The sequence below is a fragment of the Rhinoraja longicauda genome, chromosome 4 (assembly GCF_053455715.1).
Source record: "Rhinoraja longicauda isolate Sanriku21f chromosome 4, sRhiLon1.1, whole genome shotgun sequence".
Taxonomy (NCBI): domain Eukaryota; kingdom Metazoa; phylum Chordata; class Chondrichthyes; order Rajiformes; family Arhynchobatidae; genus Rhinoraja; species Rhinoraja longicauda.
Window position 1 is genome coordinate 12077618 of NC_135956.1, and position 22663 is coordinate 12100280.

A 22663-nucleotide genomic window follows, 5' to 3' on the forward strand; every position below is an offset into this window, starting at 1 on the left:
CCAGTATCTGAAGGGGCTGCTCCTCAAGTTCTGGCTCCATTTTAGCCCTACCATTTTAATTTTTGGGCACCCGGTACAGAGGGGGGAGGGTCAGGAGGGAGGAGAGGGTCTCCCTGTCGGTCTGCTCCTGGGCCTGGCCAAGATGGCCATCCGTGGGTCCAGGCAGCGGGCAGTCGACGGCCTCACAGAAGTCGGCTGCCTACCCCTGTTCCGGGCTTACGTCCGTGCCCGCGTGTCCCTGGAGAGGGAACACGCGGTGTCCACGGGGACTCTGGTGGCCTTCCGGGAACGCTGGTCGCCGCGGGGGGTTGAATGTATTGTTGACAGAGATGGCGGGATTTTAATGTGATAATTGTTTAATTTGTAAACTGCCGATACAGGCGGCTTTTGTTTGATCACATTTTGCATAGTATGTTTGTATGTTTTTCTTTGGAATAAAACTTTTATATATTAAAAAAAAAAAAAAAAAATGGTCAGGATCGAACCCGGGTCTTCGGCGCTGTGAGGCAGCAACTCTACCGTTGCCTCACTGTGACGCCCATATTCTGAGCTAATTTTTGGATTTAAATATCTGACGGTCTGTTCAAGGGATGGTTGTAAGAAAGTAGCTATTCATAAGTTCTTAAGTTAAGTGATAGGAGCAGAAGTGGACCATTCAACCCATCAAGTCTACTCTGCCATTCAACCATGGCTGATCTATCTCTCTCTCTTTCAACCCCTTTCTTCAGCCTTCTCCCATTACCATTGTCACCTGTTCCAGAAGACTCATCATCACACTACCGAGTTCAGAACCAACCATAAGATGCGAAATGAACCCGCATATTATATGTATGTAAGCCACTTTGTCCAATTCCTACTTGGTTCCACTGAGCAGCTTTGACAACTACCCTAGCAAGCAGTTAATCTCACGATGAAATAAAACGTCTAGAACTACAGACTTCACCCGTGCTCAGTTTAGTTTAGTTTAGTTTAGTTTAGAGATACAGCGCAAAAACAAGCCCTTCAGCCCAACGTGTGTCCACGCCCACCGGCGATCTCCGCACTTTAACACTATCACACACACACACTAGGGGCAACTTACAATTGTATCAAGTCAATTAACCTACAAACCCGCACGTCTTTAGAGTGTGGGAAGAAACCAGAGATCCCGGTGAAAATCCGCGCAGGTCACGGGGAGAACGTACGAACTCCGTACAGACAGCACCCGTAGTCAGGATTGAACCCGGGTGCTCCGGTTTCCTCCCACATTTTAAAGACGTGCAGGTTTGTAGGTTAATTGGCTTCTGTAAATTGTCCCTAGAGTGCAGGATAGAACTAGTGTATGGGAGATCGCTGGTCAGCACGGACTCGGTGGGCCGAAGGACCTGTTTCCGCACTGTAACTCTAAAGTAAACTAAACTGAACTGACATATTTTCTAATTGTTTTGTTTCCTTTATTGGTATAATCTTTCCTGCTGCATTCAGACTCCCCGGAGCATTTCATGGCAGTGATGTACGATGTGTATTGTTAGCCCCGGGCTCTGCTTTAGTTCAATTCTATCAACTGCAAACATATCCACAAGTCCAGTCACTGTCACTAATTTTAATAACTAATTACAAAGCAATTTTAACATTACAGCAATATATTAAAAAAAAAGATAAAGTTGATGCGTTTACGCACAGGGGGAATTCCCTGTCGTAATCAATAATTCCGCACTTTGCAGTAGATTTTACATTGCCTCAGAATAAAAGGACGTACCTTTAGAAATGAGATGAGGAGGAATTTATTTAGTCAGAGGGTGGTGAATCTGTGGAATCCATTGCCACAGAAGGCCGTGGAGGCCAAGTCAGTGGACATTTTAAAAGCAGAGAGTGACAAACTGTTCATTAGTAAGGGTGTCAGAGTTTATGGGGAGAAGGCAGGAGAATGGGGTTGTTGGGTAAGATAGATCAGCCATGATTGAATGACAGGGTAAACTTGATGGGCCGAATGGTCTAATTCTGCTCCGAAAACCTATGACCTTATGAAGCTGATGGTTCAATCTGATACCAACCCGAAACGTCACCTATCCAGAGATGCTGCCTGACCCGTTGAATTACTCCAGCGCTTTAAAACAAAACCCTTATTTCATATCCAAATAATTTAATATTGCTTATCTCTCATCTGATACACACAACAGAAACACGGGATACATCACTGCGGAGTGTGATAAGGAGATGTTATGGGTTCTATAAATATTTTGATGGAAATATTCATAATTATTCTAAAGCACTGTGGTCTCGGAACAGCCCTGGCCCTGAACAGCTGAAGATTTCCTGCAAATTGATTCTTGGACAGTCGGGTTGTAGTCACGTCAGCACCTCATGCTCTTTCTCCACAATTCTTTTGATTAATGCCGGTGAAATTAATTCCAGAGGCAGATTCCAGAGGGACGGTGGGATTCTAACATGCTTCGTATAACTGACGGGGGATCACATTCTCAACTGGTATCGTTTTTTTAAACACTCTTTGTTCCAGCTATTCCCAACTAGTTTTAACTCTTTGTAGTCACAGACTCTGAGACTATATGGCGGCTTGTGAAGAACGTAGAACATACAGAGTACAGGACACTGTGGGGCGGCACGGTGGCGCTGCGGTAGAGTTGCTGCCTTTCGGCGCCAGAGAACCGGGATCGACCCTGACTATGGGTGTTGCCCGTACGGAGGTTTGTACGTTCTCCCCGTGACCGAGTGGTTTTTCTCCGGGTGCTCCGGTTTCCTCCCACATTCCCAAGACGTGCAGGTTTGTTGGTTAATTGGCTCCTTGGCTTGTGGGGTAGAACTAGTGTACAAACTCGCATTTGGAGGAACGTGAGCGGTCTTGGGCACCGTATCTGAGGAAGGATGTGCTGGCGTTGGAGAGGGTCCAGAGGAGGTTTACGAGAATGGAGTATATTTTACCAACCAAACTGTGGTAGAGCTAAGGGAAGTAAAGTGAGGGGGAGGGGGGTAAAGTTTAGAGGAGATGTACAGGGCACATTATTTCACACGCAGAGTGGAGTGCCTGGAGTGGTTGAGGCAGATACGAAAGTGGCGTTAAAGAGGCTTTTAGACAATAGACAATAGGTGCAGGAGTAGGCCATTCAGCCCTTCGAGCCAGCACCGCCATTCAATGCGATCATGGCTGATCACTCTCAATCAGTACCCCGTTCCTGCCTTCTCCCCATACCCCCTCACTCCGCTATCCTTAAGAGCTCTATCCAGCTCTCTCTTGAAAGCATCCAACGAACTGGCCTCCACTGCCTTCTGAGGCAGAGAATTCCACACCTTCACCACTCTCTGACTGAAAAAGTTCTTCCTCATCTCCGTTCTGAATGGCCTACCCCTTATTCTTAAACTGTGGCCCCTTGTTCTGGACTCCCCCAACATTGGGAACATGTTTCTTGCCTCTAATGTGTCCAATCCCCTAATTATCTTATATGTTTCAATAAGATCCCCCCTCATCCTTCTAAATTCCAGTGTATACAAGCCTAATTGCTCCAGCCTTTCAACATACGACAGTCCCGCCATTCCGGGAATTAACCTAGTGAACCTACGCTGCAAGCCCTCAATAGCAAGAATATCCTTCCTCAAATTTGGAGACCAAAACTGCACACAGTACTCCAGGTGCGGTCTCACCAGGGCCCGGTACAACTGTAGAAGGACCTCTTTGTTCCTATACTCAACTCCTCTTGTTATGGATAAGAACATGCAGGTGCAAAGAATGTCGGGATATGGATTAGCTTAGATTAGGTCAGCAAGGAAACAGGCCCTTCGGCCCACCGAGTCCGTGCCAACCAACGACCCCTGTAATCTAACACTATCCTACCCACACTAGGGACAATTGACATTTATACCAATTTAATTAAATTTAATTTTTAATTTAATTGTAATTTTATTTGTCATATGTAGGTTGGCACAGGGTCAACGGTACAATGAAATGTATTTGACAAGACAACGGGTCGCCTCAGCAGTAATATTCCAAGGATAAATAAGATAAAAAAGACATTAGTGAGATAAAAAGCCAATTAACCTACAAACCTGCACGTCCTTGGAGTGCGGGAGGAATCCAGAGCACCCGGAGAAAACCCACGCGGTCACAAGAAGAACGTACATACTCCGTACAGGCAGCACCCATAGTCAGGATCGAACTCGGGTCTCTGGCGCTGGATGGCAGCAACTCTATCCCTGCGCCACCGTATTTGGACCAGCCAGACCTTGGAATGCAGGCTTGCTGAGATGCAAGGCTACAACGACGAGTGCCGCCCACTCATATTTTATAAGCACAGGATTATGCACAGGTAGATAAGAGATGGTCTCAGTGTCATGTTTGGCACAGACATTGTGAGCCCAAGGACATGATCTGGTGCTGTACTGTTCTACTTTCAATGTTCTGGAAACCCTCGGACTACCTTACTTTACTTACTTTACAGAACTTTACCTTGCACTAAACGTTATTCCCTTATCACGTATCTGTACACTGTAAATGGCTCGATTGTAATCATGTATTGTCTTTCCACTGACAGGTTAGCACGCAACAAAAAGCTTTTCACTGTACCTCGGTACACGTGACAATAAACTAAACTAATATTTGTTAACATAAAGGCACAGTGGAGCAGCGGTAGAGTTGCTGCCTTACAGCACCAGAGACCCGGCTTCGATGCTGACGATGGGTGCTGTTTGTAAGGAGTTTGTACTTTCTCCCGGTGACCCACGTGGGTTTTCTCCGGATGCTCCGGTTTCCTCCCGCACCCCATAGACGTGCCGGCTTGTAGGCTAACCTGTTGGTATCATTGTAAATTGTCCCTAGTGTGTGTAGGATAGTGATAGTGTGTGTAGGATAGTGATAGTGTGTGTAGGATAGTGATAGTGTGCGGGGTGATCACCGGTCGGCGCGGGCTCGGTGCGCCGAAGGGCCATTTTCCGCGCTGTATCTCTAAAACTAAACTAACTAACTTTTCAGAGAGCAATAGATTTGAAAATGTATTTCCCACTAGGGGTGAACTAATCAATACAAGCAGCCTTTGGCAAAAGATGTGGAGCTGTCTTCTCTGACAGTTATTTGCACGTTCTTTGTCAGTCGCACAAAACCCATGATAAATGTACTGCGATTCCTCCATAATATTTAAGGGTCTGAGTGAGCACTGCAATAACAAAGTCCTTTGTGTTTAATTAATGCAGCCCTGTGTTTTCTGATATACAATTTACTGCTAACTTGGCACATCTGCGGAACACAAGTCATCATGAGGAGGTCTGGCCTTTCTGACTTTACTACCTCTTTGTAGTTTGGTTGCAATCAATTTGAACTGAGGATTAGAAATATTGTCGGTGAATTTTTAAAATTTCGTTCAAATGTCTGCACAAATTATTTCTGAATGCATGCATCCATCCATTTTGCCGAATAATGCTTTTAAGAAAGGACAAAAAAAATCATGCGAGGAATAGATCGGGTAGATGCACAGAGTTTCTTGCCCAGAGTAGGGGAATCGAGGAACAGAGGAATTAGGTTTAAGGTGAAGGGGAAGAGATTTAATAGGAATCTGAGGGGTAACTTTTTTTTACATAAAGGGTGGTGGGTGTACGGAACAAGCTGCCAGAGGAGGTAGGGTACTATGGCAATGTTTAAGAAACAATTAGACAAGTACATGTGTAAGAAGGAACTGCAGATGCTGGTTTAAACCGAAGATAGACATAAAAAGCTAGAGCAACTCAACGGATAGGTAGCATCTCTGGAGAGAAGGAATGGGTAACATTTCGGGTCGAAGAAGAGTCTCGACCCGAAACGTCACCCATTCCTTCTCTCCAGAGATGCTATCTGTCCCATTGAGTTACTCCAGCATTTTATGTCTACAGACAGGTACATGGGTAGGACAGGTTTAGAAGGATATGGGCCAAACGCAGGAAGGTGGGACTAGTGTAGATGGGACATGTTGGTCGGTGTGGGCGTTGGCACCCAAGGGCCTGTTTCATGCTGTGTGACTATGTCTCTATGACGTGTGGGTTATCTCAACACAATGTCTCACAGTCTCACAGCGGTAGTGTTGGAGCCGTGCATCATCGGACACCTGGGTTCGATCTTGGCTACAAGTACAGTCTGTACAGAGTTTATACGCTCTTCCTGTGACCTTGTGGGTTTTCTTCGGGTGCTCCTGTTACCTCCCACACACTCCAAAGAAGTGAAGGTTTGTAGGTTAATTGGCTTAAATTTCCTGCCTGCGAAAATATATAAATTGTCGCTAGTGTGTAGGATAGTGCCAGTGTATATGCTGATCGCTGGGCGGCACGGACTCGGTGGGCCGAAGGGCCTGTTTCTGCGTGGTATCTCTAAAGTCTAAAATGTACTCCGCATGACCTTGGAATGCAGGCTTGCTGAGATGCAAGGCTACAACGACAGGCCTCTGTCATGCAAGTGTGTTCCTTTTGCAGATCATTTTTGTGTTGATAGAGCTGCAATGGGGTATATTCTCATCCCACCTGTTTACAAACAAGCTCCGAATTTTTGAAAAGGAAGAGACAAATTGCTGGAGTAATTCAGCAGGTCAGGCAGCATCTCTGGGGAGCATGGATAGGCAATGCTTCTGGTCAGGATTCTTCTTCAGACTTCCGGACTTCAGAGTCTGAAGAATGGTCCCAACCCAAACGATTTCTAAAAGGCCGTTTGATAAACAGCTTATAAATAAAATTAGGCTATAGGATATCTAATGGATGCAAAATAGTGAAAAATACATTTATTTTTGACCTGGGGGAATCTAAATAATGTGTAGGAAGGAACTGCAGATACTGGTTTACACCGAAGATAGACACAAAATGCTGGAGTAACTCAGCGGGACAGGCAGCATCTCTGGATAGAAGGACCGGGTGACGTTTCAGGCGAGACCCTTCTTCAGACTCGGACCGTTGTGGACTCCACTTTTCCTTGATCATCGTTATTTTTTTGCATATCTTTCATTCTTTTTGGTTTAGTTTAGTTTAGTTTAGAGATACAACGCAGGACCTTCGGCCCACCGAGTCCACACCGACCAGCGATCCCCGCACATCAGCACTACCCTACACGCACACTGGGGACAATTTACATTTATACCAAGCCAATTAGCCCACAAACCTGCATGTCTTTGGAGTGTGAGAGGATACCAAATCTCTCAGAGAAAACCCACGCAGGTCACGGGGAGAACGTACAAACTCCGTACAGACACCAACCATAGTCAGGATCGAACCCGGGTCTCTAACGCTGTAAGGCAGCAACTCTACCACTGCACCACCGTGCCGTCCATATTAAGTTTCATTGTCTGTATAACTCTTTATCACCTAGCCCACAGCCAACAACGGACCATCATGGGCTCCACCTGTCATCGTTACTTTTTTGCATATCATTCATTCATTTGTTCTATACCCCTCTCTATATCACCGTCTATATCTCTCGTTTCCTTTTCCCCTGACTCTCAGTCTAAAGAAGGGTCTCGACCCGAAATGCCACCTGTCCCTTCTCTCCAGAGATGCTGCCTGACCCGCTGAGTTACTCCAGCATTTTGTGTCTATCTTGTGTGTCCTACTTAGTATATTTAGTTTCGTTTGGAGATACAGAGTGGAAACAGGCCCTTCAGCCCACCGAGTCCGCACCGACCAGCGATCCCTGCACATTAACACTACCCTACACATGAGGAACAATGTCACACATACACCAAGCCAATTAACCAACAAACCTGTACGGGTTTGGAGTGTGGGAGGAAACCGAAAATCTCGGAGAAAACCCACGCAGGTCACGGGGAGAACGTACAAACTCCGTACAGACAGCACCTGTAGTCGGGAACGAACCCGGATCTTTGGCGCTGCAAGCGTTGTAAGGCAGCGACTCTACCGCCGTGTCACCGTGGCTGCCCTACTGCTTGGCATGTGGATGCTAACACATGAGTCCCAAGTGGACAGCCCCTTTGAAAGGTCGGCTTTTTCTGGATGACTTTGAGCTGCCTCTATCAAATCTCTACTGTACTGCATGATTCAGGAGACGGAGAGTTTTTTTCAGCTCTCTCCCAGCGGGACGATTCTCGGTCAAGCATGGAGAAAGTGAGCGCAGATGCCGGTATCTAGGCAGCGTCCTGATTCTACCACGATGACAGCAGCAATTCTTGGTTCAAGGTTTCATCTGGCGAAGGGGAGAAGAAACATTGACCCCTGGGGCCAGAGGCTCATCACATGCTGAAGTGTTAAACGCATGACTGGATTTCTACGAAACAACCGTGTCAAAAGGAAAAAACAAAGAAGAGTTTAGAAAGACGAGGGAGGGGGGGGGGGGGGGGAATCCTCAAGGAAACTTACCGGACAGTGAAAGGCCTGGATAGAGTGGATGTGGAGAGGATGTTTCCACTAGTGGGAGAGTCTAGGATCAGAGGGCACAGCCTTGGAATAAAAGGACGTACCTTTAGAACGGAAATTAGGAGGATTAAGTCTTTAGAAGATTGAGGGGGGATCCTATAAAAACTTACAAAATTCTTAAGGGGTTGGACAGGCTAGATGCAGGAAGATTGTTCCCGATGTTGGGGAAGTCCAGAACAAGGGGTCACAGTTTAAGGATAAGGGGGAAGTCTTTTAGGACCGAGATGAGAACGTTTTTTTTCACACAGAGAGTGGTGAATCTGTGGAATTCTCTGCCACAGAAGGTAGTTGAGGCCAGTTCATTGGCGATATTTAAGAGGGAGTTAGATGTGGCCCTTGTGGCTAAAGGGATCAGGGGGTATGGAGAGAAGGCAGGTACGGGATACTGAGTTGGATGATCAGCCATGATCATATTGAATGGCGTTGCAGGCTCGAAGAGCCGAATGGCCTACTCCTGCACCTATTTTCTATGTTTCTATGTTTAGTCTTTAGTCTTCAGTCGGAGGGTGGTGAATCTGTTTTAAATCTTTGCCACAGTTGGCGGTGGAAGCCACGTCAATGGCCATTTTTAAAGCGGAGATAGATAGATTCTTGATTAGTACGGGTGTCAGGGGCTATGGGAGGAAGGCAGGAGAATGGGGTAAAGAGGGAAAGATAGATCAGCCATGTTTGAATGGCAAAGTAGACTTGATGGGCCAAATGGCCTAATTCTGCTCCTAGAATTTATGAACATGAACTATTCCCTGCAATTCCATTTATTTTCTTTCCCCAGTTTGTATTCATATGAATTGATTCCTTTTTAGGGTTTTTTTCTTTTATGAACATTTTCTCTTTGGACTGCTCATTCCTCTTTCCTATTGCTTTGCGAATATCTTTTGGCTGAAATCCTATGCTTGAAATTCAACACCCTGGTGAATGACTTCAATTTTCCATAACCGTACCATTGAGTATAAACTGGAAAAGTGCTGTCCTCTGCCTTAGTTACATCGGAGTTACGCTGCTCACTGGTAGACACAAGATGCTGGAGTAACTCAGCAGGTCAGGCAGCATCTCTGGAGAGAAGGAATGGGTGACATTTCGGGACGAGACCCTTCTTCAGACTGATGTCAGGGGAGGGGGCGGGACAAAGATAGGATGTAGTCGGAGACAGTACGACCGGTGGGAGAACTGGGAAGGAGGAGGGGAGAGAGAGGGAAAGCAGGGGCTATCTGAAGTTTGAGAAGTCAATGTTCATACTGGGGTGTAAACTACCCAAGCGAAATATGAGGTGCTGTTCCTCCAATGTGCACTGGGCCTCACTCTGACAATGGAGGTGGCCCAGGACAGAAAGGTCAGATTGGGAATGGGAGGGGGAGTTAAAGTGCTGAGCCACCGGGAGATCAAGTAGGTTAAGACGGACTGAGAGGAGGTGTTGAGCGAAACGGTCGCCGAGCCTGCGCTTGGTCTCGCCGATGTAGAGACGTTGACACCTGGAACACCTGTCGTGCCGCTCACTGGCAGCTCATTCTACCAACCCTCCACCCTTGGCCCTCAAATCGTGGCTACATCCTCCTAAATCTTTGCACTCTTTTCAGCTTAATGACATCCTTCCTGTAACAGGGTGACCAAAATGAATGCAATACTCCAAATGCAGCCTTGATTTTTCCCCCCTAATTAGTACATTTCTGTAACTCCCGAATGGACTTACATGTCCAAGGTATTTCTTTGTCATTCATATTTAAAGTTTAGTTTAGTTTAGTTTATTGTCACATGCACAGTGATAAACTTTTTGTTGCGTGCTAGCCAGTCAGTGGAAAGACTATATACGATTCCAATCGAGCCGTTCACAGTGTACAGATACATGATCAAGGGGATAATGTTTAGTGCAAGATAAAGTACAGTGAGGTCCAATTAAAGATAGTCCGAGGGTCTTCAATGCGGTAGATAGTAGCACAGGACCACTCTCGAGGATGGTTAAGCTGCTGATAACAGTTGGGAAGAAACTGTCCCTGAATCTGGAGGTGTGTGTGTTTTACCCTTCTGTAACTCTTGCCTGATGGGAGAGGGGAGAAGAGGGAGTGGCCAGGGTGCGACTCGTCCTTGATTATGCTGCTGGCCTTGCCGAGGCAGCGTGAAGTGAAGATGGGGCCAATGGGAGGTTTCTGTGATGGTCTGGGCTGCGTCCACAACTCTTTGCAAATTCTTACGGCCTTGGATGGAGCTGTTCCCAAACCAAGCTGTGATGCATCCCGACAAAATGCTTTCTACAGCGCATCTGGAGAAGTTGGATGAGAGTTACTGGGGAGATGCCGAACTTCTTAAGCCTTCTGAAGAAGTAGATTAAATGTAGAATTGTGTTTTTGGTGACGGCCGCTGTATAAATGCGGTGCATTTTGCCATTCCATGGAAGTTGTATCTGGGTGGCTTACAGTTTAGTTCAGTTTAGATAGTTTCATTTAGAGATAGAAACGTAGAAACATAGAAACATAGAAACATAAAAAATAGGTGCAGTAGGCCATTCGGCCTTCGAGCTAGCACCGCCATTCATCCTAATTCAGTACCCTGTTCCTGCTTTTTCCCATTATCCCTTGATTCCGTTAGCACTAAGAGCTAAATCTAACTCTCACTTGAAAATATCCAGTGAATTGGCCTCCACTGCCTTCTGTGACAGAGAATTCCACAGATTCACAACTCTCTGGGTGAAAAAGGTTTTCCTCATCTCAGTCCTAAATGGCCTACCCTTTATTCTTAAATTGTGGCCCCTGGTTCTGGACTCCCCCGACATCAGGACCATATTTCCTGCACCTAGCCTGTCTAATCTCTTAAGAATTTTATATGTTTCTATAAAATATTAACATTAGCAAATTTGCGGATGACACAAAGCTGGGTGGCAGTGTGAACTGTGAGGAGGATGGTATGAGGATGCAAAGTGACTTGGACAGGTTGTGTGAGTGGGCGGATGCATGGCTGATGCAGTTTAATGTGGATAAATGTGAGGTTATCCACTTTGGTGGTAAGAACAGGAAGGCAGATTATTATCTGAATGGTGTCAAGTTAGGAAATGGGGAAGTAGAAAGAGATCTGGGTGTCCTAGTGCATCAGTCACTTAAAGTTAGCATGCAGGTACAACAGGCAGTGAAGAAAGCTAATGGCATGTTGGCCTTTATGACAAGAGGAGTTGAGTATAGGAGCAAAGAGGTCCTTCTGCAGTTGTATAGGGCTCTGGTGAGATCGCACCTGGTATACTGTGTGCAGTTTTGGTCTCCAAATTTGAGGAAGGACATTCTTGCTATTGAGGACGTGCAGCGTAGGTTTACTAGGTTAATTCCCAGAATGGCGGGACTGTCGTATGTTGAAAAACTGGAGTGACTAGGCTTGTATACGCTGCAATTTAGAAGGATGAGAGGGAATCTTATTGAAACATATAAGATTATTAAGGGATTGGACACGTTAGAGGCAGGAAACATGTTCCCAATATTGGGGGAGTCCAGAATCAGGGGCCACAGTTTAAGAATAAGGGGTAGGCCATTTAGAACGGAGATGAGGAAAAACATTTTCAGTCAGAGAGTTGTAAATCTGCGGAATTCTCTGCCTCAGAAGGCAGTGGAGGCCAATTCTCTGGATGCTTGAGTGAGCTAGATAGAGCTCTTAAAGATAGCGGAGTCAGGGGGTATGGGGAGAAGGCAGGAACAGGGTACTGATTGTGAATGATCAGCCATGATCACATTGAATGGCGATGCTGGCTCGAAGGCTACTCCTGCACCTATTGTCTAATGTCTATTGTCTAAAATCTCCTCTTCTTCTTCTTCTTGCGTTTGAGGCAGCAGAAGTTATGTAACGCCCTCCAGGCGCTGTAGCCAGTGCAATGTGCTGTTGTCGAGGGCCGTGAGGTCTACCCCTCCACCAGGGGGACGGAGGACAGCGCAGTCGAAGATGCCGTGCTGCGCTGTTTGCTGGTCTGCTCCACACACGCAGGCTGCTGATGGACGCAACCCCCAACGATGCACTTTGGCATTGAACCGGCCGACCCCTGTGTGGAGCCGGTTCAGGGCGACCCACTCTTTGCGGGGCATGTCCGAGCCGGGTGGGGCTGTGGCGTTCGGTGCGACAGAGAATTGAGGAGGTCACGATGTCTGTTCCCAGCTGGTTCTCCGTGCTCCTAGTATGTTGAAACCGGAGCAACAGAGGGTCGCTGCATAACGGGAGAAAGGGTGACGAGATGACAGGCCTTGAGGTCCCAGTTGCTGTGAATCCTGGGCGAGGTGGTGCAAAGGATGTTTGGCGTCCGATGGGGCCTTGCACACCAACCTATGAGTGAAGAACTCTGCGAAGCTTGGCGGGTGCAATACCTGCGAGCACCAGCAGGAGATCCGTCGGAGTAGGGCGGAGTTTGGGGCTCATGTTGTCCACCTCCTCGTGGTGAGCCCTGTCAACTGACCCCAGTCAGGTGAACGACAACAAACGGAGACAGCAGAAGCAGAAAAAAAATCCCCTCTCTTCCTAAATTCCAGTGAATACAAGCCCAGTCAACCCATTCTTTCATCATATGTCAGAATGGAAACAGGCCCTTCGATCTACCGAGCCAACACAAGGGACAATTTTACGTTTTTCTTCATTTACACCAACCCAATTAACCTACAAACCTCTACGCCTTTAGAGTGTGGGAGGAAACCGAAGATCTCGGAGAAAACCCACACAGGTCACGGGGAGAACGTACAAACTCCATACAGACAGCACCCATAGTCGGGATCGAACCCGGGTCTCTGGCGCTGTAAGGCAGTAGCTCTACCGCTGCGCCACCGTGCCAACCTCACCTCTTATAGTCACACCTGTGTTATTTTACAAATTCTGTACATTTGTGGCAATTTAGTAGATCTTAATCTATCTCAAAGGAATTCGTTGAGTCCTCACTAATTCCATGAATTGTCCAATCTCTCATCAAAGATTCATGAAATTCGTCAACAATTCATAGAGCTGATAATTTTTTCAGTTTAACAACATATTTCTCCGGTTGCTACCTTGGCTCCTGGTTGCAGATAAAACACTTTAAAGCATTAAATGTCTCAATTGTCTCACAGTTTGCATGGACTTCCCACGGTCCACAAACTAAGACCTGCAGTATGTGCAGGAAGGAACTGCAGATGCTGGTTTAAATTAGTGGGCGGCATTGTGGCGCAGAGGTAGAGTTGCTGCTTTACAGCGCTTACAGCGCCAGAGATCCAGGTTCGATCCCGACTACGGGTGCTATCTGTACGGAGTTTGTACGTTTTCCCCGTGACCGCGTGGGTTTTCTCCGAGATCTTCGGTTTCCTCCCACACTCCAAAGACGTGCAGGTATGTAGGTAAATTGGCTTGGTAAATACGAGAAAAAAAATGAGGTAAGTGTTAATATGCGGGGATCGCTGGTCGGCGCGGACCCGGTGGGCCAAAGGGCCTGTTTCCGCGCTGTATCTCTAAACTAAACTAAAAAACTAAACCAAAGATAGACATAAAATGCTGGAGTAACTCAGTGGGACAGGCAGCATCTCTGGAGAGAAGGAATGGGTGATGTTTCGGGTCGCGACCCTACTTCAGACTGCAGGAATCTGCATTATAGTAAATATCAGAAATTAATGGGTTATCTGTGCAGAATTAAACCATTCGGCCCACCCGATCAGCCAGTCAGTTCAGTCAGTATAGTTTAATGTCACATGTACCGAGGTACAGTGAAAAGCTTTTGTTCTTTTATTCCTTGGAGCGCAGGAGGATGAGGGGTGATCTTATAGAGGTGTAGAAGATCATGGGAGGAATAGATCGGGGAAATGCATTGAGCCTTTTACCCAGAATAGGGGAGTGAAGATCCAGAGGACGTAGGTTTAAGGTGAGGGGGAAATTATTTAATAGGAACCTGAGGGGCAATCTTTTTACCCAGAGGATGGTAGGTACATGGAACGAGCTGCCGGAGGCAGGTATTGGAGGCACAATGTTTAAAAAACATTTGGACAGGTACACGGATAGGATAGTTTTTGAGGGATATGGGCCAAACGCAGGCAGGTGGGCCTATGTGTAGATGGGGCACGTTGGTCGACATGGGCAACTTGGGCCAAAGTGTTGTTTCATAAAGTCATACAGCGTGGAAACAGGCCCTTTGGCCCAACCAGCCCACACCGACCAACATGTCCCAACTGCACTAGTACACTCCACGCTGTATGACTCTATCATTCTAAGATTAAATATCAAATAGAAAAATAAGAGAAAGGAATTTGGAATTTTACACATGTCAGGCGTGACACCACAAAAAGATGAAGTGTTTTGGGAATGTTTTAATAAAGTTCGATCCACAGAAGTGATACCATTCTGTGATGAGTGTCATATAAGCTGCCTTCTGAGGGACAGGGACAACGGCATCGATTAGAATGGTGTTGTGGCATCGGTTTAGGTCAGAACCACCTCAAGATGCCTCCATTATACAAGGCAAGAGCCAATTAAAAAAAATAAAGCTTTCATTTCCCATGTGAACAAGTTTGACAAACAATGTGGTGTGTCACACAGAGTGGAAGGCACAGCAATGTCAAATGAAGAATCAAGGGGATTGAACTGAAAACCGTGAACATGTAATTAGGATTGAGCAAACACTTTAGATGTGACACCTTATTTAACCCTTTCCAGCCTACCATGTTTAAATTCTTGTGTAGGAAGGAACTGCAGATGCTGGTTTAAACCAAAGGTAGACTCAAAAAGCTGGAGTAACTCAGCGGGACAGACAGCATCTCTGGGGAGAAGGAATGGGTGACTTTCGGGTCGAGATTTCTGAACAGCAATGGCAGGTATTGTTTGGTGGAACAGCAATGGCAGGTATTGTTTGGTGGAACAGCAATGGCAGGTATTCCTGGGAATAATGCAGAAGTTGCAGGATCAATTTATCCCAAAGAGGAGGAAAGATTCTAAGGGGAGTAAGAGGCACCCGTGGCTGACAAGGGAAGTCAAGTTCAGCATAAAAATAAAAGGGAAGAAGTATAACATAGCAAAGAAGAGTGGGAAGCCAGAGGATTGGGACTCTTTTAAAGAGCAACAGAAGATAACTAAAAAGGCAATACGGGGAGAAAAGATGAGGTACGAGGGTAAACTAGCCAATAATATAAAGGAGGATAGCAAAAGCTTTTTTAGGTATGTAAAGAGGAAAAAAATAGTCAAGGCAAATGTGGGTCCCTTGAAGACAGAAGCAGGGGAATTTATTATCGGGAACAAGGAAATGGCAGACGAGTTGAACCGGTACTTTGTATCTGTCTTCACTAAGGAGGATACAAACAATCTCCCAGATGTTCTAGTGGCCAGAGATCCTAGGGTGACAGAGGAACTGGAGGAAATCCACATTAGGCAGGAAAAAGTTTTGGGTAGACTGATGGGACTCAAGGCTGATAAATCCCCAGGGCCTGATGGTCTGCATCCCAGGGTGCTTAAGGAGGTGGCTCTAGAAATTGTGGACGCATTAGTGATTATTTTCCAATGTTCTATAGATTCCGGGTCAGTTCCTGTGGATTGGAGGGTAGCTAATGTTATCCCACTTTTCAAGAAAGGAGGGAGAAAGAAAACGGGAAATTATAGACCAGTTAGTCTGACATCAGTGGTGGGGAAGATGCTGGAGTCAATTATAAAAGACGAAATTGCGGAGCATTTGGATAGCAGTAACAGGATCGTTCCGAGTCAGCATGGATTTACGAAGGGGAAATCGTGCTTGACTAATCTACTGGAATTTTTTGAGGATGTAACTAGGAAAATTGACAGGGGAGAGCCGGTGGATGTGGTGTACCTCGACTTTCAGAAAGCCTTCGACAAGGTCCCACATAGGAGATTGGTGGGCAAAATTAGAGCACATGGTATTGGAGGTAGGGTACTGACATGGATAGAAAGTTGGTTGACAGACAGAAAGCAAAGAGTGGGGATAAATGGGTCCCTTTCAGAATGGCAGGCAATGACTAGTGGGGTTCCGCAAGGCTCGGTGTTGGGACCGCAGCTATTTACAATATACATCAATGACTTGGATAAAGGGATTAAAAGTACCATTAGCAAATTTGCAGATGATACAAAGTTGGGTGGCAGTGTGAACTGTGAGGAAGATGCTATGAGGTTGCAGGGTGACTTGGACAGGTTGTGTGAGTGGGCGGATGCTTGGTGTCAAGTTAGGAAAGGGGGACGTACAACGTGATCTGGGTGTCCTAGTGCATCAGTCACTGAAAGGAAGCATGCAGGTACAGCAGCCAATGGAATGTTGGCCTTCATAACAAGAGGAGTTGAGTATAGGAGCAAAGAGGTCCTTCCGCAGTTGTACAGGGCCCTAGTGAGACCGCACCTGGAGTACTGTGTGCAGTTTTGGTCTCCAAATTTGAGGAAGGATATGCTTGCTATTGAGGGCGTGCAGCGTAGGTTTACTAGGTTAATTCCCGGAATGGCGGGACTGTCATATGTTGAAAGACTGGAGCGACTAGGCTTGTATACACTGGAATTTAGAAGGATGAGAGGGGATCTTATCGAAACGTATAAGATTATTAAGGGGTTGGACACATTAGAGGCAGGAAACATGTTCCCAATGTTGGGGGAGTCCAGAACCAGGGGCCACAGTTTAAGAATAAGGGGTAGGCCATTTAGAACAGAGGTGAGGAAAAACTTTTTCAGTCAGAGAGTTGTAAATCTGTGGAATTCTCTGCCTCAGAGGGCAGTGGAGGCCAATTCTCTGAATACATTCAAGAGAGAGCTAGATAGAGCTCTTAAGGATAGCGGAGTCAGGAGGTATGGGGAGAAAGCAGGAACGGGGTACTGATTGAGAATGATCAGCCATGATCACATTGAATGGCGGTGCTGGCTTGAAGGGCCGAATGGCCTACTCCTGCACCTATTGTCTATTGTCTATTGTCTAAGAAGGGTCTCGACCCCAAACGTCACCCATTCCTTCTCACCAGAGATGCTGCCTGTCCCGCTGAGTTACTCCAGCTTTTTGTGTCTATCTTCATGTTTAAATTCTTTTGCTGTTAGTTGCAAAGATGACATTATTTACACTCAGTGTGGATTGGTAGCCATGTATTTCTGATACTGATTGTATTACCGATCGTATGAATGACTGTTATAAATTTAGTTGTTATATTATTGTGCTAATGGGCCTGTAAAGTTCACTTTAGTTTAGTTAAGTTGAGAGATACAGCGCGGAATTGGGACCTTTGGCCCACCGAGTTCGCTCCGACCAGCGATCCCCGCACACCAATATTATCCTACACACACTGGGACAATTAACAATAATACCAAGCCAATTAACCTACAAACCTGCATTTGGCCCATATCCCTCTAAACCTGTCCTATCCATGTACTTGTCTAAATCTCTTTTAAATAATGTTATACTGTAGCACATGCCTCAACGACCACATCTGGTAGCATTAACCCATTCTTTTAGAATCACTTTTGCCTATCAATAATGATTTTCTAAAGAGAATGTATATTTTATTTCTTGGTTATCTGCAGAAATAGTGGAAATAAATTCAGGATTTCTCATTCTATTATCTGCTGTTGTACGGACCGCACTCTTTGGAGTGTGGGAGGAAACCGGAGCACCCGGAGAAAACCCACGCAGGTCACGGGGAGAACGTACAAACTCCGTACTGACAGCAACCGTAGTCAGGATCGAACCTGGGTCCCTGGCGCGGTAAGCCAGCTACTCTACCGCTGCGTCACCATGTAGTAAGTAAGAATTTCATTGTTCCATTGCCAGAACACATGCCAATTAAATGTACTCGAGCTTGAATTCTTAATTCTCAATTCATCAAATGGCCTGCTGTTTATAAGTCTCCACAATTTCCCCAAAGGAAGATCTTCTTCCCCTGGAGAAGATTTATGAGCACGTTGTCAGGCCTCGAGGGCCTGTGCTATGGAGAGAAGTTGGGCAGGCCAGCACTTTATTCTTTGGAGCACAGGAGGACGTGGGGTGGTTTTGTCGTGGTGTATAAGGTCATGAGGGGAATAGAAACGGTAGATGCACAGTATCTTTTCCCTAGAGTAGGGGAACCAAGAACGAGAGGCCATGGGTTTAAGGTGAGAGGGGAAAGATTTGAATAGGAACCTGAGGGGTAACTTTGATTCTATGACTTTAGACTTTGGTTGGTAAATGATTCTATGACTTTGACTGGTGCGGTCCGTACAACAGCAGATAATAGAATGAGAAATCCTGAATTTAGTTCCACTATTTCTGCAGATAACCAAGAAATAAAATATACATTCTCTTTAGAAAATCATTATTGATAGGCAAAAGTGATTCTAGAAGAATGAGTTAATGCTACCAGATGTGGTCGTTGAGGCATGGGCTACAGTATAACATTATTTAAAAGAGATTTAGACAAGCACATGGATAGGACCGGTTTAGAGGGATATGGGCCAAATGCAGGCGGGTGGGATTAGTATTGATGGGGCATTTTGGTTGGTAATTGGGTTGAGGGGCCTGTTTCCATGCTGTATGACTCTGTGACTCCATGACTCTAAAACAATTAAACATTTTAGTTCGCTTAGCATTCTACTTGGTATTTGGTCCTGACGTTTATATCTCGCTGAGAGAAGCAGCCCGTGCTATAAGTAGAAATCAAGGACCAGTCGCACCCTGGCCACTCCCTCTTCTCCCCTCTCCCATCAGGCAAAGGATATAGAAGTGTGAACACGCACACCTGCGGATTCAGGGACAGTTTCTTCCCAGCTGTTATCAAGCAACTGAATCATCCTACCACAACCATATAGCAGTCCTTGAACTACTATCTACCTTAATGGAGACCCTCAGACTATCCTTGATCGGACCTTAATGGCTTTATCTTGCATTAAATGTTATTCACGTCATTCCCTTTATGATTTATCTGTACACTGTTGGCAGCCCGATTGTAGAAACATAGAAACATGGAAACATGTTTAATAGGTGCAGGAATAGGCCATTCGGCCCTTCGAAACAGCACCGCCATTTAATATTACCATGGCTGATCATCCAGAATCAGTACCCTGTTCCTGCTTTCTCCCCAAATCCATTGATTCTGTTAGCTCTAAGAGCTATATCTAACTCTTTCTTGAATACATTCAGTGACTTGACCTCCACTGCCTTCTGTGGCAGAGAATTCCACAGATTCACATCTCTCCGGCTGAAAAGGTTTTTCCTCATCTCAGTTCTAAATGGCTTACCCTTTATTCTTAAACTGTGACCCCTGGTTCTGGACTCCCCCAACCAGGGGGGACATTTTTTCTGCATTTAGCCTGTCCAATCCCTTAAGAATTTGACATGTTTCTTTCAGATCCCCTCTCATCCTTCTAAGTTCTAGTGAATATAAGCCCAGTTGATCCATTCTTTTATCATATGTCAGTCCCACCGTCCCGGGAATTAACCTGGTGAACCTCAATAGCAAGAATGTCCTTCCTCATATTAGGAGACCAAAATTGCACACTAAACTCCAGGTGCGGTCTCACCAGGACCCTGTACAACTGCAGTAGGACCTCCTTGTGCTTATACTCAAATCCTCTCGCTATGAAGGCTAACATGCCATTTGCTTTCTTCACTGCCTGCTGTGCCTGCATGCTTTCTTTCAGTGACTAATGTACAAGCACACCCAGGTCTCATTCCACTGCCCCTTTTCCTAATCTGACACCATTCAGATAATAATCTGCCTTCCTGTTCTTGCCACCAAAGTGGATAACCTCACACTTATCCACATTATACTGCATCTGCCATGCATCTGCCCACTCACCCAACCTATGCAAGTCACCCTGCAACCTCATAGCATCCTCCTTGCAGCTCACACTGCCACCCAGCTTTGTGTCATCCGCAAACTTGGAGATGTTACATTTAACTCCTTCGTGTAAATCGTTACTATATATTGTAAATAACTGGGGCCCCAGCACTGAGCTTTGCTGTACTCCACTAGCCACTGATTGTAGTCATGTATTGTCTCTCTGTTGACTGCTTAGCACGCAACAAAAAGCTTTTTGCTGTACCTCAGTGCACGTGACAATAAAATAAACTCAAATTCAAACTCGTATCCATGATTTTCACAAAAGCCTCAGAGTAAGTTTCTGTTAGTTCACATGCTAACGTCCACACAGACACACACCATGCTTTCCTGACAACCTAAACCATGACCCAAACCTCCTGATATTTTGTGGGCAATTGAATGGAGGTCTGCTTGGGATAGAGAGGTTTAGTTTAATTTAGTTTAGTGTAGTTTAGTTTAGTTTAGTGTAGTTTAGTTTAGTTTAGAGATACAGCGTGGAAACAGGCCCTTTGGCCCACCGAGTCCGCTCCGACCAGCGATCCCCGCACATTAACACTACCCTACGCATACTCGGGACAATTTACACTTATACCAAGCCAATTAACTGACAAACCAGCGATCCCCCCGTGCACTAGCACGATCCTACACACTAGGGACGATTCACAATTTTTACTGAAGCCAAGTAACCTACAAACCTGAGGTATTTATTCACAAAATGCTGGAGTAACTCAGCAGGTCAGGCAGCATCTCAGGAGAGAAGGAATGGGTGACGTTTCTTCAGACTGAAGAAAGGTCTAGACCCGAAACGTCGCCCATTCCTTCTCTCTCCTGAGATGCTGCCTGACCTGCTGAGTTACTCCAGCATTTTGTGAATAAATACCTTCGATTTGTACCAGCATCTGCAGTTATTTTCTTACACAACCTACAAACCTGTGTGTCTTTGGAGTGCGGGAGGAAACCGGAGAACGTACAAACTCCGTGCAGCCAGCACTCCTGGTCAGGGTCGAGCTCCGGTTCCCTGGCGCTGTAAGACATCAACTCTACCGCTGCACCCCCCCCCCCCTTGATCGGCAATGCAAGATTTCTATCCAGTTGGTGATTTTGAAAAGGATCCGTGTCGACAGCTGTAAATTTTGTAACTTCTGCCTCTTTTAGACAATAGACAATAGACAATAGGTGCAGGAGGAGGCCATTCGGCCCTTCGAGCCAGCACCGCCATTCAATGTGATCATGGCTGATCATTCTCAATCAGTACCCTGTTCCTGCCTTCTCCCCATACCCCCTGACTCCGCTATCCTTAAGAGCTCTATCCAGCTCTCTCTTGAATGCATTCAGAGAATTGGCCTCCACTGCCCTCTGAGGCAGAGAATTCCACAGATTCACAACTCTCTGACTAAAAAAGTTTTTCCTCATCTCAGTTCTAAATGGCCTACCCCTTATTCTTAAACTGTGGCCCCTTGTTCTGGACTCCCCCAACATTGGGAACATGTTTCCTGCCTCTATTTTGGATCTTTTGCACAGACTCTCAGTTCTATTAGAGGTACGCATCATTGCCTCTCCTTGAGCAGTGAAGCAAAGTTTCACATTCTTCTTATGTTTAATCTGTTAGCTGTCTCGCACAGAGGCCAAACTCTGTGAAGAGTCCAGGCCAATCGATATCTGATGCATTCAAGAAAATACACGTTAAAAATTGCGACCGTAACAAATATTGTTTGGAATTGAAATGGTACATGCCTCATGCAAATTGGAGGAACAGCACGTCATATTTTAATAAGTTCACAAGTTCATAAGTGCCAGGTGCAAAATTAGGCCAGGTTAATTGGTTTGGTATAAATGTAAAGTGTCCCTGGTGTGTGTAGGATAGTGTTAGTGTGCGGGGATCGCTGGTCAATGCGGATTCGTTGGGCCGAAGGGCCTGTTTCCGCGCAATATTTAAAGATCATAAGGTCATAAGCGATTGGAGAAGAATTCGGCCATTCGGCCCACCAAGTCTATTCTGCCATTCAATCGTGGCTGATCTATCTCTCCCTCCTAACCCCAATCTCCTGCCTTTCCTCCCATAACCCCATACATCTATCTATCTCTGCCTTAAAAATATCCATTGACTTGGCCTCCACAGCCTTCTGTGGCAATGAATTCCACAGATTCACCACCTTGGGCAGTTCATAACCAAGAGGTATGAACGTTGATTTCCCCAATTTCTCGCAACCCTTACATTCACTCTGCAGGTCAGGCAGCATTTCTGGAGAAAAGGAATAGATGACATTTCCGGTCAAGAGCCTTCTTCAGATTGGAAGAAGGGTCTCGACCCAAAATGTCGCCTATTCCTTTTCTCCAGAGATGCTGCGTGTCCCGCTGAGTTACTCCAGCATTTTGTGTCTATATTCGGTGTAAAACAGCATCTGCAGCGAATGGCATGTTGACCTTCATAACAAGACGAATTGAGTATAGGTGCAAAGAGATCCTTCTGCAGTTGTACAGGGCCCTGGTGAGACCGCACCTGGAGTACTGTGTGCAGTTTTGGTCTCCAAATTTGAGGAAGGACAATCTTGCTA